Below are 2,609 nucleotides of genomic sequence, written 5' to 3'. Positions count from 1 at the left end.
GCTAAGATTTTCTGAATGTTTCAATAACTGACTTAGTCAGACTTGTGGCTGTAGGCATCCAGAGGTAATTTAGCAATTACCCCATGTTTATTGACAACCATGTCTTAAGTCTTAAACAAACTGATACAATATATGAGAGATGTAGTTACATAATGTTACTGGAGCTAAGGCTCTCACATACAAGCATTTATAATAACAAACAGGCTGTCAGTAAATAACACACTAAACCCATCTCACATAGTATGGACCAGACATATAGCCGCCCCATTTGCTGAGATTCTTAAATGTAATCTCCCTAACTACAAAGACTTACCAGACAATAGGCAAGCAGAAGATGTCCTCAGCAAACTCTAGAGCATTACCCAAAATAATCACCCAACACAACATATATGGCTACATCCCATGGTGCCTCTGCTTCTAAGCCCATAAAGCACACCACTACAGCCCCAAATTTTGTCATAGGAGATTCCATTGCAAGACACACAGCTGTCCCACTCACCTGACTAAGTAAGGAGAGACTCACGGTCTGCTGTCTGTCAGGGGCCAGGATCCATCACATCGTGAGTTCACATAAGTCTTTGAACCATAAGTACCAGTATGACTCAGTCATGGTCCATGTGGGTGTAAATGACCTGAGATGTACCACCCTGGACTACTTGAAGAGAGGCATACTGAAGCTTTTGCACCTTGTGTCCCAGGCCAGAATATTCCTAGCACTGAGCATGATTCTGCCATCTCCAAGGATGATGCCACAATATAAATAGAAAATAGTTGACTTTAAAAATTGGTGCAAAGTATGGTGTCATTAAAGGGGGTACAATATTTGTCAGTCTGGGAGGATATGGTCAACAGGCCACACTGCTTTTGCTTCTGGTATTTTGAATATTGGCTAAAATCTTCTCCACCCACACACTGCCTTTTTTAGGCATTGCCTTCCTGATAAGCCTACCGAGATAGCTAAACCAGCCCAGTAAAATCTGAAGGTGTTACTGCTCAACTCCAGGAGTCTAAACAAGAAACTCTACTCAATGCAAGCTCTCTTCTCCCTGGACAATGCAGACATCTGTGAAGTTACTGAGATAACAGCAATGCCGGGGCTACAATGCCTTCCACACACTTAGACAAGCTACTGCATGAGAAGGGATAAAAGGTGGAGGTGTCTACGTTTGCATTAAAATCAAACACACCTCAAGGCTGATCCATCAGTATGACATGTTTTAGCTTCTTCATGTCCAAATTAGCTTTGAGAAAGTCTCATGCCATATTCTTGCAAGCTATAGGATGCCTCTTTGATCCAGGAAAACCATAATACATATTTAAATGTGCTGGAGATACCCCCCCCCCCCCATTCAACCTAACACCATTCTCATGGGCAACTTTAACAATTCCAGTATAAACTGGAAATCATTACACAACCTATAACATACAATCTCAGAGATTTCTGGACTTTGTAAATGCAAACACCTTGGACCAGTTAGTCTGTATGCTCACTTGGGGAGCAAACATTCATGTCCTGGTCCTCACAAACATAGTGTCATATTGCACCCTCCCTAGTGTAATGTTTTCACTGATAAGGTTAGAGCATAAAGCTGTCTCCTTTGAAGTAAAGGTAAAACTAGAAACCCCTTTTAACCATGGAACTTTCAGAAATTATTCTAGGGCAAACTTCATAGTATTAAGTGACACCCTGGCAAAATGTTGAACTCCCTAAACCCTGAGAACACACCTGCCTATGCAGAATCATTCACAGAAACCATGTATAATCATATTAACAGCTGTATAATGACAGCTGTGCCTATTTAAATTTAGCATAGAAACAACTCAAAAAACAAGCCACCCTGGCAGAATCACAACTTCAATAAGTTTTATAAGAAAAGGAAGAAATTCTTGGCAACAAATAGGAGGTGTAATGCCCAGCAAGACAAAAGATCCCTCATTAATATAATCAATCACACTTGGGGGCTAATCAAGTCTACCAAAGCCAAATTTGAGGTAAAATTACATTCCAGGGCAAGGACAATCACTAAGCTTTTTTCAGCTATGTCCATAACCTCAAAGGGAATATACTGCAGTGTACCAAATTAATTATAAATGATGGCACCTATATGGAGCCAGAAGATATAGCAAACCTCCTGACTAACAAATTTAGCTCTGGTTTTACACCCCCCCCAATCAGATGCCCCTCAGGAAATACCCACATCCATAACTCCCACGACTATCACCAGAGAGCAGGTACTCAAGGCAATCTATCAGGCCAAGAACACTGCATTGATAAGTCCTATAATATCCCAGGATGCCTCCTTAGTAGCATGGAACATGAACTATTAGGTCCACTAGAATGACTATTTAACCACAGCCTTCAAACAGGAGTGTGAAATGAATGGAAGACTGCAACCGCTATCGCACTGCACAAGGGCAGACCATCCACAGACCTGGGAAATTATCACCCTATAATCCTGACTAGCCTGGTATGGAAAGCTATGGATAGAATAATCATATATATCCTAAATGAATACATAGGTAACCAACAAACATTGAATCCACAACAGTTCAGGTTTATCAAGTGCAGGTCTTGCCTGCTCAGCCTGGTGTACTTCTTTGAGAAGGTC

This window comes from Protopterus annectens, chromosome 10.part0 (assembly GCF_019279795.1).
Source record: "Protopterus annectens isolate FY-2018-M chromosome 10.part0, PAN1.0, whole genome shotgun sequence".
NCBI lineage: Eukaryota > Metazoa > Chordata > Ceratodontiformes > Protopteridae > Protopterus > Protopterus annectens.
Note: the sequence above shows the minus strand (reverse complement) of the source record.